General features: G+C 35.5%; 1 long non-coding RNA gene across 1 annotated transcript in view; it reads left to right on the forward strand.

Annotated features, from left to right (window-relative positions):
* LOC141580172 (uncharacterized) overlaps window positions 1–17,911 on the forward strand; it is a 143,102-nt gene that overhangs the window by 30,565 nt on the left and 94,626 nt on the right. The window contains exon 5 of the long non-coding RNA XR_012512262.1: window positions 13,757–13,839. This is a non-coding gene — a long non-coding RNA (uncharacterized LOC141580172). The remainder of the gene's footprint in view (window positions 1–13,756; window positions 13,840–17,911) is intronic.

Genomic DNA, 17,911 nt, shown 5'->3' on the forward strand with positions numbered 1-17,911 from the left:
CAGAGCACTTAGTAGACAATCAATATATATTTCTATATTGAATGTATGATAATGTTGATTCTAACTTTCTGCTACTTATATTAATGCTGCTTCTACCTGAGTGTTTGAGGATAGTAACATGCCTGTATTTTTAATATATGTTCTGTTTGCATTTTAATATAATTATTAATAACTAAAGAATTATTTTGTCACACTTTAATGATTTTAGCCTGATCTATTGCTAACAGTATTTGTAAAAACTTTTTTGCTAAATCATGAGGGATGTGTGTCTCTGTGTGGTGAATTTAAAACATTATTTTCCTTTTATTATATGTGACTTGATAATATAAAATTGCTACATGAAATATTTGGCAGCTGTATACCTTGCAGGCAAAATTAATGAAAAAGAAAAATTTATAGAATCTAGGCTAATTTAAAAGTGTGATGAAAAGTGTCCTTACAAATTAAAGTTAGGAGAATGGTAGAAAGTACAAAAATGCATTGACAGTCTTTTAGAAGATTTTTCCCCATTCTGTCTTCTGCTCATTAATTGTTAAATTAATATGCATTTGGATTCCATTTGGCCTTTTGAATGCCATATTTACAAACCTAAGTGGAACTAAAGGCAAACTACCTTAATTTTCCTTCTGTTACATCACTCAACTTTTTCTAACTAGCATTATTAATTTTATGAAATTAGCAAACCAAGTTACTTTGTGTCACGATTTAGACCAATCTCCTTAGCTAAGTGAGGTTCAACCTTAGTTTTGTTCATTTTACTTAAAACCTGTAATTAAGAAGGCCAATGAAAGGAAAAGTGTGGTTAAAGATGTGTTAAGACTCAATTGTGTGATGATGAGAAACTGTAGCAAGTAGGATTATTTAACTTTGCAAAGGTAAAGTTAAATCTAAAATTAAAATTATAAAAGAAATTTGATTACTGTCTTCTTTGCATCAGTCCAATAATATGTTAAAAATAGTCACTGAATAATATTAATGGTATATAATTTTAAAACAATTAAAAAGAGATACTATATTAAACAGCACAAAATCACACCATATAGTTCTTAACTACAAAAAATTTAGTATTAGATTGAACAGCTAGATTTTTTAAATGACTGAAAAATTAATTTTTGCTTAAATAAGACTCACAATAGATTTGAAACTAACATTTAAAGGGAATATATCAAGATTCGTCAACTGAAAAGAACATCTTATTGAAGATACATAGTTTTTTGATAATTTTACTTGATGTGGAAACATGAGTCATCACTGATAGACAAAAGCAATGTGAAATCTGAAATATTCTGTTTGTGTCCAATTTAAGAAGATCATTATAAAATGAGTCATTTATTTTGATAATCTAATGAGTCTGTTGTTACAAAATATATTTTTTCTTCATCCTGGGCATCAAATATTTAGAGCTGATTTCACTGGATAATTTCAACTTTGACAACTAAAAACCATATTGGAATTGGAAAAATGTTTTGTAATCTGGTCCCACTCAAAACTATGAACTAGGTAACTTTGTTTTGAGGCTACTCCCTTTGGTGTCTCACAGTACTTCCATTCTGTTTCAGAGTTTTCCACCTACGGGACAGGCTTCCAAATCCTGTAGGGCCAAGGTCTCTAATACGAGATGATTTGCTAATCCTGTGAAGTCAACTGAACTGATGTAAAGAGTTCCTATCAATTGGATAGGATGCTGTAGGCCATGACTTTTTAACTCACTTACTGGAAATTGCCATCTTATATAGTTGTTGGGGGCCTTAGAAGTTACTTTCTAAACAGGGAATCTCTTTACTAACAGTTCCCGTGTTTGGAAGGCCACAACTTTACAAGGTGAAACACTTCTAGAAGTTAGAAAGTAATGTTTTACATGAAGCCAATGCAGAAGAAAGAACATTATTTTTGGAAAAGTTTCAAGGCCAAAATCCAGCATCACTACTCATTGCCCGTGTGAATCTAGGCATGGTTCTTGACTTTGTTGACCTCTATTCCCCAGTAAATGAAGAGGAATAAAAGAAATTATCCATCAGTGGATGAATGGATAATGAAAATATGAAATAGAATACTAGTTGGCTTTTAAAAAGAAGAAAATTCCATCATATGCAACAACATTAATGAACTTGGAAGACGTTGTGCTGTTTAAAATAAGCCAGGCACAGCAGGAGAAATATTGCATGATCTTACTTACATGTGGAATCTAAAACAAACACACTGAAACAGAGACTAGAATGATAGTTACCAGAGGCTAGGGGTGAGGAAAATGGGGAGATAATTGGCCAAAGTATACAAAGTTTCAGTTACACAGGAGAAATAAATTTTTTGATATTAATTGCACAGCATGGCGAGTATAGTTAATAACGTATAAATGGTATATTTTAAAATTTCTAACAGTAATTTTTCCAGTGTTCTTGCTGCAAAAAATTGTAAGTATTTCAGGTGGTAAATGTTAGCTAGCTTGATTTGTCTTTTACATATTTATTTTTAATGTATATCGACAAATTATAGTTGTATATATATTCATAAGATACAAAATAGCATTTTGATTTTTATTTAAAATATGAATTTATTAAACTTATTAACATACTTGTCACCTCAAATATTTAACATATTTTGCAAGAAATTTACTTTAGAAATTTGCTCTTTAGCAATATTAAAATTATACTCCTCGATTGTGAGCTATATTATCAGCACTCAATTATTAACATGCTTTGTTCTCAATCTTAACAAATTAAACCTGTTCCTCTTATCTTGTGTACACGTATCATAACATCACTTTATATCCTATCAATATATATAATTATAATTTGTCAATTTATAATCTAAAAAGAAAATTATCAAAAAAATAATGAAAACATAAAATTAAATATTTACAAAGCAGCATATAGTGCTTGGCACTTAGTGAAGATCCGATAAATGCATATTTTCTCTTTTTTTCCCTATTCTTTCTAGTTTGGTCCTTTCTATGTGAAACATAAAATTTTTCTCCATTTCATGACAACTTTCCAAATGTCTAAATCTAATTTTCATGCTCCACTTTTGACTATTTCCTTTTTCAGTCTAAATATCACCATTTCTTTCACCCATTCCTTGAACTATGTCCTTTCAATCCTTTACTATCCCATTTCTTTCACATGAGTTGTTTTACTTTATGTCTTCTTAGAATTTTGGTGCCTCTAATTGGGAGTAGTTCTCTAGAAATGATAATATAAAATAATTTTGGAGATGTTGAATTGTATTATTTTCCATTCTTTATACCACCTCATCATTCTTGCTCACTGTGCTATGCTTTATAGCACCTTATCATTATCTGAAATATTTTTGTTGTTAATCAGTTAATTAATTTCCCAAGAATATGTTTTCTCCATAAGCATTATATATGTGTGTTTGTGTGTGTGTGCACTCATTGCCTATGCATATCATATGTACTTATTACATATCCTGTTATATTCTATTGGAATAGTGTATTCCAATGGAATACACTAATTATATTGGAATATGCTACAATGGGAGATGTAGTGAGATATATATTAAACACACACACACACACACACACACACACACACACAGAGTTTTGAAATATGTCAAGGGCTCTCATGAAATTAGGCTGTGTGGAAATAGATTCTGCAGTCGTAGTTTAAATCATTGCTCCACTATCCTTAAGCCCAGCTCCAACATTTGTGAGGGCTGGATAAGAGTAAAAATTAACAGTTACAGATCAAGTGAACAAACTTTTAAATAAAATAAGGTCTTGGTTTCCTCCATGGCAAATATACTGTAATAATGACTAAGAAACTGTTTGCGTTTATATTTGTTGACTCCTCACAGTTTAGCATTGGGATATTGCAGTGAGGGCAAGGCCAACCCCTGATACCTGGGTTTCACCCCTTCTCTTCCTATCCCAACTCCATCCTGAACTCTGAGGGCCTTGCCTGCATTGTGCAGTCACCCAAGCTGAAATATACCACCTTTATCCATCCCCATATCCCATCTCATGTGCAAACAAGGCAGACATGGGGACAAGATTTTCTTGTGAGATTCTTCAGATACAGCTCCTTAAGTAGGTTTTTCTCTCGATCTGAAAGCCTGTGAACTAAAGACACAAGTTATATGACCCTCTCCACCAGCACACAAATAACATACAATGACAAGACAAGATAGTTACAATAGACACCTTTGTTCAAAGAAGAGGAAAATAAAAGGCAAATACCAGTCAGTCACTGATCCACAGTGATTCTGAAATCCAGCCTAACATATATTGGCAATCCCTTGGTTTGTGCTTATACTTGCTTTTTGGGAAAGATCCTCTGAAACATTTAGATTTTTTCTCTGGTTTCTTGGTTTTGTTCTCCATAAGTTACCTTTTAAAATGAATGAATGAATGAATGGGTTATATTTGACACACAGCAGTGGTCTCAGTTCTCAGCCTTCCTCCTGCCCATAGAAATATGGAAGTCTAAAGGACTTTTTTGATTTTGTAGACTCTCTTCATGTCAGTTCACACTTATGTAACTTCTTTAAGAAATTGTGTGGCGTTCTTGTATATTAAATAATGATTTTCTTTAGAAGACTAGTGCCACACCCACATTTCAAATAAAAGCGTCTTAAGTATTTTCTTTACGTATGTTGAAGACCATATTAGTTGGTGTTTTAATTTGTATTTCAACCATAAAAATTAATTCAAGAAACTGATATGAAGTAAGATACATATTAAATTTATCCCACATTTTAAAACATTCTGACATTTATCTTTCCTTTCTTATGTTCTAGGTCTTTTGCTATTATTTCCTTTCTGTATGGAGAACTACCTCTAAACATTTAAGGGTAGGTTAGCTAGCAAAAATTCTCATAATTTACCTTTGCCTGAGGATGCCTTTATTTTCCTTTTTTCTTAAAGAATATTTTTTGCAGGAAAAATTAATCGTGGTTAAAGGTTTTTTTCTTTCAGTACTTGAAAAATGTGTTACTTCCTTACGACCCCATAATTTCAGATGAGATATCCATTGTCTGGTAAATTGGCATTCCCTTATAGGTAATGAGTTTTCTTTGCATGCTTTCATGATTTTTTCTTTGTCTTTTATTGTAGCAATTTAACTATGATGTATCCTCACGTGGATTTCTTTTCTTTTCTTTTTTTTTAATCATTCATTTTCTTTAACCTGTAAATTCATGCTTTTTACCAAATTTGGGGATTTTTCAGTCACTGTTTATTCAGATAGTTCTATAGTTTTATTGTGCCCCCTTCTCTGCTTCTTGGAAACCAGTGATACAAGTATTAGCTTTTTTTGTATTGCCCTTCAGGTATCTGAAACTGTGTTTATATTTTCAGTCTATTTTGCTTGTTTTTATTGAGTGAATTCTACTGATCTCTTCTTAACTTCAATGATTTTGCCTTGTATCATCTCTGTGTTACTACTGAACCCATCCAGTGTTTTTTGTTTGTTTGTTTGTTTGTTTGTTTGTTTTCCAAGACAAAATCTTGCTGTGTCGCCCAGGCTGGAGTGTAGTGGCACAATCTTGGCTCACTGCCACCTCTGTAATTCAGTTTTTACATTTTTCAAGTCTATAAATTCCATTTTCTTTTTTTAAAAATAGCTTCCATTTCTTTGCTGAGACTTTCTATTGTTTCATTTGTTTCAATAATTCACAAGTACTTGTTGAACTATTTTTGTGATGTTCTTTAAGATGTTTGTTAGATAATTCTAATAATATATGGTTCATCTTGGCATTGCTGTCTGTTGATAGTTTTCCTCATTCATGTTGTGATTTTCCTCCTTCTTGGTATAATATATAATTTGCAATTGCATTTTGGACATTTTAGATATTATGAGATTCTAGGTCCTATAGCATTATTTTTTTTAAACAGGCAGTCCCCCTGTGCCTACTCCCTATTTACCTGGAAGAGCTACAACCTACTTGAGTACATTAATGCCTGTCTAGTACTATCTAGACCAAAAATTTTTTAAATTAATTCTATAGTCCAAGGTTAATAGATGTATTTAAAATTTCACTTTTGGCTTGGTGCGGCGGCTCACTCCTGTAATCCTAGCACTTTGGGAGGCCGAGGAGGCGGGAGGATCACCTGAGGTCAGGAGTTCGAGACCTGCCTAATCAACATGGAGAAACCCTGTCTCTACTAAAAATGCAAAATTAGCTGGGTGTGGTGACACATGCCTGTAATCCCACCTACTTGAGAGGCTGAGGCAGGAGAATCGCTTGAACCTGGGAGGCAGAGGTTGGGTGAGCCCAGATCATGCCATTGCACGGCAGCCTGGGCAACAAGAGTGAAACTCTGTCTCAAAAAAGAAAAAGAGAAATAGATAAATAAATAAAATTTCACTTCTATAATGTTTCTGAGGAGAAACGATCTGTCAGTAAAATAATAAAATTATTCCATTATAAAACTTTGGATGTTGATAATCGATATTCCCTTTTATAAAATTGGGGCTAATATCTATTTGGCTGGATTGTTATAATAAAGTAATGTATGTTAATCTGTGGCAGAGGGCCTAGAAATATAATATACTAAAAAATGTCTAATATTTTATTATTATTATTTGGAGATGGAATCTCTCTGTCCCCCAGGCTGGAACTCAATGGTGCAATCTCAGCTCACTGCAACCTCCGCCTCCCTGGTTCAAGCAATTCTCCTGCCTCAGCCTCCTGAGTAGCTGGGATTACAGGTGCATACCACCACGCCCAGCTAATTTTTTGTATTTTAGTAGAGACTGGGTTTCACTGTGTTGCCCAGGCTGCTGGTTTTGAACTCCTGAGCTCAGACAATCCACTCGCCTCAGCCTCCCAAAGTGCTAGGATTACAGGGGTGAACCACTACGCCCGGCCAAATATCTATTATTATTTGTGCTCTTTTAATTATAATAATATCCTCTTATAGAACTTTAAAAAATCTCTTCCTGGAGTTGAATTTAAATTTGGCCACAGTGACATTTGAATAAAGGAAGTCTTCTTTATCAGTAAAGAGTTGTTGAAAGATTTAGTGAACGATTTGCCAATCATAAAGTATCTTGTAGGAACCATAGTGCACAGTAAAAAAACAGTCAGTGTGTAAAAATGTCTCTTAGCACATATGCATCTCATACATTTAACAAGGACCACAAAATAACTAAAAATGGCCAAATTTTTATACTTGTTAAAACTGGCTGCTATTTACATGGGGCTTCATTATAATATTCTCCTTGCTTCTGTGAAAATTTCCATAATGAAATTTAAAATACTCCACTATTACGCAAACCAAGTAAAATAAAACATGAGCATTTTTGGTTTGTTGCGTTTTCCCTTTCTAGAGCCGCCTATCTGACTTGGTGGCTGGGTTAGCTCAGGGGAAGCTAAGTCTGGTTGTCTAATGACTTTGTAGGAAATAAAAGTGAGAAATTTAGGCCAGATGAGGGCAATGAAATAAAGCATCCCTTAGACCATATAGCTACTGCTTGGTGTCTGTGACTGCGTCACTGAAAATATAGACTTAATGCTGCTAGATCTTTTGAAAGACACTGTAAATCTGTATTTTTACGTAAACATTTTTAATATTTAAACATTGGCAAAATATATAAACTGTAAAAGAAATTACTGTGCTGTGTAAACAAATTACATTTGGGCCATACCTAGTTATATACGAAGTTAGAGAATAGTTCGTTTTTTTGAGATAAGTCTCACTCTGTGTCCCATGATGGAGTGCAGAGGTGCAATTGCAGCTCACTGCAACTTCTGCCTCCCGGGTCAAGCGATTTTCCTGCCTCAGCCTCCTGAGTAGCTGGGACTACAGGAGCGTGCAACCACATCCAGATATCTATCTATTTTTCTGTCTGTCTATCTATCTATCTATCTATCTATCTATCTATCTATCTATCTATGTATCTATATTGTATTTTTTAGTAGAGACGGGGTTTCACCATGTTAGCCAGAATGGTCTCGATCTCCTGACCTTGTAATCTGCCCACCTTGGCCTCCCAAAGTGTTGGGATTACAGGTGTGAGCCACTGCGCCCAGCCACCAATTGTTTTAATTTGGGCTGCTATAACAGTGTGCCATAGACTGGGCAGCTTAAACAACAGAAACTTATTTCTCACTTTTTTGGAGTCTGGAGGTCTGAGATGAGGGTGCCAGCATGACTGGGTTCTGGTGAGGGCACTCTCCTGAGTTGCAGACCACCAACTTCTCACTGTGTCTTTACATGGCACAAAGAGGTCAGGAGAGGTCTCTGGGATGCCCTTTATAAGGATACTCATTCCAGTCACAAGGACTCCATCCTCATGACTTAATCATTTTCCAAAGGGTCTAGCTCCCAGCACCAGCACATTGAGGATTAGGATTTCAACCTGTGAATTTTGGAAGGGACACAAACATTTAGTTTAACTATCTTTATTGAATATTTTTTTCAGTATTCATACATACAGAAATTAAAACAACCCAATATAAATTTCCATCACATTGTCAAATGATATAAAACAAACCCTAAAATTAATATGTTTTACTGTTTGTAAGAGTACAGACAACTGCATTGTAGATACAGTGTTAGAGTATAAAAGTACTTTGAAAGATCAGTTGGATGGTAGTTATCAAAAATATATCTATATAGAAGGCTGGGCATGGTGGCTCATGCCTGTAATCCCAGCACTTTGGGAGGCTGAGGAGGGTGGATCACTTGAGGTCAGGAGTTCAAGACCAGCCTGGTCAACTTGGCAAAACCCCATCTCTATTAAAAATACAAAAATTAGCTGGCCGTGTGGCGAGTGCCTGTAATCCCAACTACTCAGGATACTCACAAGGCTGAGGCACAAGAATCACTTGAACCTGGGAGGCAGAGGTTGTAGTGAGCTGAGATTGAGCCACTGCACTCCTGAATGAGACTGTCTCAAAAAAAGATAGATAGATGACAGATAGATAGATTAGATAGAGAGATAGACAGACAGACAGACTTTTGGACTACACAAGTCAATTTCCAGGAATCTAAAGAAAGATTTATGTGTATCACAGTAATATACATATAAGGATGTCACTTTTAGAGTTATTATAGAAAAAGATAAATGAAAATGCACTATATGTTTGTTAAGTAGGTGAGAGAGTCAGTGAATATGCTGCATCTAAATTATGTAATACTGAACAACAATTACTGGAAGAATGGGTATTATATAATAATGTTTTCACAAAATATTCCTTTTTGTTTTTAGAGATGACATCTCACTCTGTTGGAGTGCAGTGGCAGAACCATAGTCACTGCAGCCTCAAACTCTGGAGCTCAAGCTATCCTCCTACTTCACTCTCTGGAGTAGCTGAGACGAGAGGGGTATGCCACTATGCCTGGCTGATATTTAAAATTTTTTGTAGAGTTAAGGTCTTGCTTTGTTACCCAAGCTGGTCTTGAACATCTGCTTTCAAGTAATCACCTGCTTTGGCCTCCTAAAATTCTAGGATTCCAGGTGTGAGCCACCATGCCTGGCTACTATACTTTTATGTGTATGTGTGTTAGTTCTTAGCAAGAGAACTTAGATTACAGACAACAGAATTTTAGTATATGTTGCCTTTCAGATGGGAACTTGGAATGCAGAGGTGAGACAGCACTTTAACATTTTATAGCTATTGCATAAATCCTTTCCAATAAACATGTATTCATTAATTGCTATATAAATAGAAAAATAAACCAGGCACATTGGCCTGGGCCTGTAGTCCCAGTTAGTCGAGAGGCTGGGGCAGGAAGATTTCTTGAACCCAGGATTGTTTCTGGCAAGCCTGGGCAACATAATGAGAATGTGTCTCTTAAAAAAAAAAAAAGAAGGACAAAACTAAGTGAACCTAAAAAGTGGGGTTGTCATAGCAATGAAAGATAATTTTAAAATATTTAAAAATAAATATAAAAAGATAATTTAAAAATATTTAAAAATAAATCATTACTTCTTTGTTAAAAAGATTAAACTAATGTAGAAACCATGGTATTAAATTCAGTGAAATGATTTAAAATATAGCCCTATACTGAAATGATTTAAAATATCTTGTGTAACTGTTGGGATTCAGAGCTAAGACAGTCAGATGTGTGATCATAGCCAAGATTTGTATACGTAATCTCTACTGATAGCGTCTTACAAAAAACAGAAGACAATGAATGTAAAGTGCTTAGTATAGCCTCTGATACTTTGAGTGCATTCCCTACAAATATTATCCATTAGTATTATTCAACAGGGATTAAAGGTAGAGAACTCAATCAGGTAATTTGCTCAACCATCTCTGGATATATTTTTAAGGCTATATTTTAGGTCAGAAATTCTTGTTTTTTAGTAGGTCAATAATGACACAGTGATACTGGCTATTTGAAATGTATGTATTAATGATGATGGGTTTGTGGAACCCCCCCATACACATAATACTTTTTGTCTGCTGTTTTAGCATTGGATAGTTCTATAGCCTATATGCAAAAAATGGTAGTAAAGTATAATCTAATATTGAGATAAGTGACTTTGTGGCAGAACAAATTTCATCAGTTACTTCTCAGGATTTTTTTAAGTGTGTGAGATTATAATATTACCTTTAATAATGCAGATTTAGAGATAAGTCATAGTTTGGCCGTTGTAACCAATATTTATTCTTTGTCAGTTTCTCTGTGTCAGCCTTGTGTGGAAGACAGATAACACCCAAACTGAAACATAAATATGTCACCTGGTTATCTTAATAAACATCAGGCGAAAGTGTTCAAAAATGTACTTTGTCAATACATTTCCATCACTCCTGGGAAACCATCTGCTGAAAGGCCATTCTGGCTGAAGACAGTCAGAAAACCAAATATAATTCCATTTTCTTATTCAGAAAAGGTAAAACCACAAGTAATGACTGACACTGAAAGGAAAGATGATAGAAGTGACAAACACAGGCTGGGTAATCCCAATTACCCATCTGACCCACCTCTAATCCCAGTACTTTGGAAGGCTGAGGCAGGAGGATCACTTGAGTCCAAGAGTTCAAGACCAGCTTGGGCAACATAGTGAAACCCTATCTCTGCCAAAAAAAAAAAAAAAAAAAAAAAAAAAAAAAAAAAAATTGCTGGGTGCAGTGATGCACACGCACAGTTGAACTAGCTACTAGGAAGGCTGAGATGGAAGGATGGCTTGAGCCCAGGAAGTCAAGGCTGCAGTGAGCTGTGTTAGTACCACAGCACTCAAGCATGGGTGACAAAGTGAGACACTGTCTCTAAAAGAAAAAGAAATGGCAAACACAGAAGGGACTTCAGAGAGGATCTAGAACTCTTGTTGCACAACAACTTAAAGAGTTTTAATAATTGAAATTTCCTTAATATACATTGTTTTTATTCATGCAGAATATTTTACCATTTTCGATGTATAACTCTTGCCAAAGTAATCTCATTGCCAGTGAAAAAATGTGTTTACTCTCACCGTTCTGATTAAAGAAACCAATTTTATTATAATTAAAATCAAGAAATGTGTGAGTTTTAACATTTCATTTCCCTACTGCATTCTTTCCATTTTTAACTCTATTTTTTATTGATGAACTTAGAGCCTTTTTCTTAACTGATGTTTGGAAGCGGGCAATCACAAGAATCCCTCCAAAACAAGCTAGATTATGGTCAAGGGAAGATCGTCATTATTTGATTTTCTTTTTTTCAGGACATAGATTTAAAATGCCTCCTTCTATAAAAGGCACAGATTTGAAATACAGTATCTGCTAAGCCCTTGTTTTCTTCTGATGATTAGTTTCTGATTGAGAAAATTACAGATACCAGAGTATGTATTTGTTATATGTTAAGGTTATTCAAGTGAATTTATTTTTATTTATTCATGTTGAATTTGGTTTCTAGCTTTTTTAGTTGCTTGAAATTCAGGCCAATTTGTAATGTTGAGATATTTGTCTTTCTTTATTTCATATGCTTCCAAAGCAGCAAGTTATTTGGAAGGATATTGAATAATTCCAATGAAAAATTTGCAACAATATTTTTATTTTACATTTGTTACAATTTTTCATTTAATAACATTATAGTTTTATGTAGTTGCTGCAGTGTATTTCAGTTTCTAATGTAGTATGTTAATCATACTCAATATTCAAAACATGCTTGCTGAATGATAATCATAATAAACTACATTACACTTAAACTAGTTTTTGCTATTCTGTTAATTTTACTTATTTTTTCTTATAACTTTTATAATAGATACCTACTGCTAAAATATTATTTTCATCAGTTGGAACACTGAAATGACCCTTTGTTTTGCTAGACAGTATCTCCATCTACACGAATAAATACTATTCATAGAATCTAACTTAAGGACCCATATTTTCAAGAAAATCTTGTATTGTACAAAAAAAGCTCTTTTCAAGCCAGAAAATGAGATTGAGTGGTAGAGTCAAGGACCTGTAACTTGTGAGTTCACCATTGTATCTGGGAACTACCTGGTAACATGCCTTAACTGCCAGGATAGGGAATGAGTATGTCATATAACTTACTTAGAAGTCCTAGGCCGTGGAGAGCTGTATAAATTAAAATGAACATCTAGAATGACTGTTGGAAGCCAGAGCTATGCACAGAGCATCTGTATAATGTGCTCTGTGTGGTTGGCATTGCTAAACAGACAAGCTGTCACATTCTCTACTAGCTGATTATTCTAGGGCTCTTCCACTGTCAACCAAGGTAGAGGACATGGCAGTAGTCAAACCTCAAGGTGACAAAAACGTGAAGTTGTGTGTGAGCCCTGTATTAGAGGAGAATTTGCAAGGGTAGTAAGGGAGAGGCATCTCTTTTCACAGCACCTATATCATAATCCAAATGCATCCTTGGACTGAGAACATCCCTGTTAAAATAAAGGCACATTCTGTAATGACAGGGCCATTACTCAGTGAATCTATATCTTAACAAAATCAAAATCTCTAGAAAGTGTCAGATTAAATATTTATAAGCAAAACAAAAACAAATATTTCTAATACTGTAAGCATTTAATGGGAGAAATGAATAACATATTGTGAAATTCAACAAAGAATGTTACCACCAATTTAATTAACACAAAGCGTAAATGAATATATTTCAATTTATTAAAAAGGAAAAATAGTATATTTTAGTTATTTAGAAAAAGGCATTATATGTGTTGCTTATTCTAATGAAGAAGGAAATTTGTTTTTAATTTTTATAAATATTTTCTTTTTAAGCAAAAAATGATAATCCTTAAATGGCAGGTGTATGGCTGTAGGAGACAGTCTATCAATTATGGCTATTTGGTGCCACCTAGTGGTAAAGGACTTTTTAAAAATCAATTTGTGTTATTTCTACTTTTAGAAAATTTGTAGTGAAAAATAATTTATAGAAGGCTGAACGGCCGCCTAAAAGAGATACAAATTAAGACAGAATTCATTTTATACCCATAGACATTAACTGAAATTGGCTGTTACACTCAACGTTGGAGTGACATCTGGTTTGACTGAGATAGAATGCTAAAAGAGCTGACTTGGGGTGGACAGCTTTTTACTCTATTCTATTTTTATTTTTCAGTTGGTTAATTGGCTTCTAAAGTCATGGCTATAGATATAAGATTGATGTAAAGTTAGAGATGATATACTATCGCATAATTACTATAATATTATCGACATAATAAATGACATACTTGTGTCATTCTGTGGCCGTAGTGAAACTAATATATGCCTAATAACATACAGAAGACTTAAAAGTGCCAGATATTATTTTTAGAATTCAGGATGGGCATGCCAAATTTAGTGACCATACCATTAATAGCCTCCTGACCGAGCTCTTATTTTTTTTTTTAAGAGAACCTGTTCCAGTCACGGATGCCAGAAGGAGCAGATGCACAAACCATCGGCCATCCCTGGGGTACAGTTCATTGAACCTGAGTGAGTTGTAGGCAGATATAGAGATAATCTTATTCTCCCTTCTAGCCTTTTGTGGTGGGGACATGAAGAGGCTAAATCAGATGAATGATGATAGTATGTTTAGCATGAATATTCATTATAAGCCAAGATTGAAGCCAATACAATGGAATGTCAAAGCCATTTTCAAATTATAGAATCCATGAAGAAACAGAATAAGGCAATCTTTAGAGAAGTCAGAATACTGAGGCCATATGTGGAGAAAATCAAAGATGAGAGAACCTATAATTTATGAAAGAAAGGAGTAATCTTCATTTTTGACTTTCAATGTCGGTCTTCCCAGGCCCCAGCTTTTTGCTCTGTTTCTTATTCTTGGTTGTCCCTGATAATGCCTTCCAATGACTGCCTTCTTCCATGACCAAGAGGTTTTTGATTCTTTCAACCAAATGATTCCACACTGTAAAGTTACGTTTCAAATTGGTGAAAGTGATTTCATCAAATGGGAATGATATCTTTCATAAAATATTTATGAATATCAACTTGTAACCAGGTATAGAATATTTGACCGAAATTTTTATGTTACACTGAATTTTAAATCCTGAATTTGGCTTTTGATAATATTTCATAAGTGTGTATTTTTCTCCTGTATTTCCTATTCAGCAAGTACCTATTGCTGCCTCATAGAAGTATTTTGGTGTAGAGTGTGTGATGTGCACTGCTGTTTCTGGCATGGGTTTCCAGAAGTCCTACATTGGCTGGGTTTGTGTTGTGGATGGATATAGAATTATATGCACAAACCCATGTTTGGAGAAGCGTAAAGTGAGACAGACTTATCTAGAGACACATAAATACCATAAAGTGAAGAAGAGAGAGACTTGTCAGACTGAGAGCAGAGACGTAGTTAAGTCTGACTTCTTGATAGTATGCTGGGGATGGAGAGGGACCAGGGAACATAGACCTGAAGGTAGAAATGGCTGTCTTCTCTGTCCAGGCAGTGGGGACCATATGATGCCACAAAGAGTTCTATTAATAATACCTCAAAAGAAGTAGCGAAAAGGATCTGGAATGTGCAGAGCCACGTGGCCAGGAAGAAAGACCTGTGCTTATGACCAAAGCCAGATGGACCCCTTTCCCTCATATTTGATCCTGTATAAGATCCTAGAACCATGCTATAACTCTGGAAAAATTTCAGGAAGAGTTAAGTATTCAAGACCTAAGAAGAATGGGGGCCAGAAACCAGAAATGAAGTTATACAGAACAGGAGTTATTGGACTCTTAGATGCATGAGCTGAAATTCTGATACATAATTCTAAAATATGAAGTGTTTCAGTGCTATTTCATATTGACCAATATTTACATTAATTTTAGAAACACATTAAGAAAGCTTTTAGTTCCTGTTTTAGGGGTTTCTCTAAAAAACGGTTTGCTTCAGGATCACCCAAGTACTTATTAAAACAAACAGATTTTTTAGGCTGTACCCCAGATGCACTGCTTCTGTAGGATCAGGGCTTAGGGGAAACGATTTGAAAGAAGTGCCCAGGTTCTTCAGATTTGTAGCCAGATGAGTGTAGCCCTCAAAATGACTCCATGTTTCAATCAATATTATTAAAGCCTTGTTAGGTTAACTATGGTTCATTTGGAGACCGTTTTAGGTAAGAGAATAAGTTATCATTTTTACTAAATTTGCTCTAAAAAACCTTTGTGTAAAAGGATGCATACTTAATCTCAATTGTTAAGGACAATAGTTATATAGTGATCAGTCCACATAATAGTTATGGACTTCCCTGACATAAAATTATTTCTGCACTAAAAACTTCTTTGAAGCATCTAAACAAGGTAGATGTGGCCACTCCTCAGTTGTGAGTTTTCCCTTTTATCCTATAATTGACCTTTTCCCAATTTTAGGATCTGAGGGACAGGGAAGATGAGGTGTTATTGGTGGCTCTAGCCCTTCCCCTCACTTATCTTTCAGAGTTGTGGGTAGGAACTGGACCACACAAAAGATTTGAGAGGTACTACTGGATCAAGAATATCTTTGGTACCAGAATATCAACATGCATATCTTAGTTTTTAACTATATTACTAATTTAAGATAATTTTTTTCAAGATGGGCATAAGTCAAGTAGAGAAAAAGATAGAGCAGATAACATCACTCTTACTCCTCAAAATTAGCACAGTGGTAGAGATGAATTTACTTGAAAGGAGCTTTTAACTCATGTAATGTAAAATAAAGGTAGAGCATACAAATACTTTTGGGTATCACAGAGCAGGGGTAGGTGAGGCCAAACTTGAGTCACTGCCCTGGAGAGGGCAGAAAGTTAGTACAGGCAGTAATCTCAGCATGGACTTCTGGACAGTTCAGGCACAGCATGAGGCCGATTTAGTAGAGCACGTGGATGACAAATGGTGACAAAACTAAGCTTAGTCTTTCAAATGTTTTCTCTAATGATAGGGACTGATTCTTCTCTGAGTTTTCTCATGCTTCTATTTAGAATATCTAGAAGGAGCTTGCTAGGGTCTAAATGTTGGTACTCCCCAAAATTCGTATCTTAATACCTAATCAGCAATAGTATAGTATTAAGAGGTGATGCCTTTGGGAGTGATTAATTCATGAGAGCTCCACTCTCATGAATAGGATTAGTGCCTTTGAAAAAGGGATTGAATAAAGCTATCTTGTCCTTCTGCCTTTTGAGGACACAGCAACAAGGCACCATCTGTGACACAGAGAGCAAGGCTTCATCAGACACTGAATCTGCCTGAGCCTTGATCTTGGACTTCCTTGACTCCAAAACAGTGAGGAATAAACTGCTTCTATTTATAGATCACCCAGTCTTAGGTTTGCTGTTATAGTTTTTCAGATGGACTAAGACAGTGCCCAGTGAAAATCGCTAAATTAAGTAGAGTATAAGAAATCCCAGAAAACCCTGGGTGTGGCAGCTCACACTGGTAATTCCAGCACTTTGGGAGGTCAAGGCAGACAGATCACTTCAAGTTAGGAGCTCGAGACCAGCTTTGCCTACATGGTGAAATCCCATGTCTACTAAAAATACAAAAATTAGCTGGGTGTGGTGATGCACACCTGTAATCCCAGATACTCAGGGGACTGAGGCAGAGGAATCACTTGAAATGGGAAGTGGAGGTTACAATGAGCTGAGATCGCACCACTGCACTCCAGCCTGACCAATGGAAAGAGTGAGACTGTCTCAAAAACAAAAACAAAATAAAAAGAAAAAAAAAGAAATATTAGAAGATCTCATCTCCATGAGCCTAAGGTAAATAGAAAGTAGCAGTAGTTCTGGGACTCTTCCCCTGGCTTCCAGTTCTGATCCAGCAGCCTTTGCTTGTTTTTGTATGGCCGTTCACATCATTTTATTGACATCCTAGGCATTACTTAGGCATTTGAGATACAAAGATGCAAAACCCAGTTTCTGTCCTCAACAAACACATGAACCAAAAATTCCAATATAACTTCATACATATTATGCCAGAGTGATACACAAAGACATCAAAGACCAACTTGAGATTTCTAAGGAAGTTCTTTGGGAGAGATGGTGAACAAAGCTGAATTTGGGAATTGGTGTGATAACAAATGAAAAAACCACATTCTAGGAGATGAAAACATACAAAGTAAGGGATGGGAATGTGATGCCACATGGTGTAAGTGAGGAACACACTCAAGCAAGGGCAGATGATGAATGATGAGGGCGCAAGGCACTGGCAAAAAGAATAGAGAAAGTGGCTCTGAGAAAAATTTAGAAGGTGAAGTTGGTGGGCATTCATACTTGGTTGTATATGAGGAGAAAGGGAACTCTTTTTTTTTTTTTCCCCCGAGACGCTCTTGTTACCAAGGCTGGAGTGCAATGGCGCGATCTCGGCTCACCACCTCCTGGGTTCAGGCAATTCTCCTGTCTCAGCCTCCTGAGTAGCTAGGATTACAGGCACGTGCCACCATGCCCAGCTAATTTTTTTGTATTTTTAGTAGAGACAGGGTTTCACTGTGTTGACCAGGATCGTCTCGATCTCTTGACCTCGTGATCCACCCGCCTCGGCCTACCAAAGTGCTGGGATTACAGGCTTGAGCCACCGCGCCCGGCAG

This window comes from Saimiri boliviensis, chromosome 10 (assembly GCF_048565385.1).
Source record: "Saimiri boliviensis isolate mSaiBol1 chromosome 10, mSaiBol1.pri, whole genome shotgun sequence".
NCBI classification, from domain to species: domain Eukaryota; kingdom Metazoa; phylum Chordata; class Mammalia; order Primates; family Cebidae; genus Saimiri; species Saimiri boliviensis.